Raw genomic sequence first — 230 nt, forward strand, 5'->3', positions numbered from 1 at the left:
CGTAACTCTTCAAGTTGTGTTTGAATTTTCTTTGCTCTCAGTTGCCTCAAAACCAGCTGTGCTCATCTTTGCTGTTTCCCAGAGGAACGATTGTTGCTTCAATCTTTTTCTTAAAGCTTTGAGCTCTAACGCTTTCTGCGAGGAGTGGGCCATGATTAATATACCATTGTAGGGCAGCACACACTCCATTCTCAATAAAATAAATTACAGAAATGAAGGCGGAAACCTCC

Source organism: Mixophyes fleayi, chromosome 11 (genome assembly GCF_038048845.1).
Source record: "Mixophyes fleayi isolate aMixFle1 chromosome 11, aMixFle1.hap1, whole genome shotgun sequence".
Taxonomy (NCBI): domain Eukaryota; kingdom Metazoa; phylum Chordata; class Amphibia; order Anura; family Limnodynastidae; genus Mixophyes; species Mixophyes fleayi.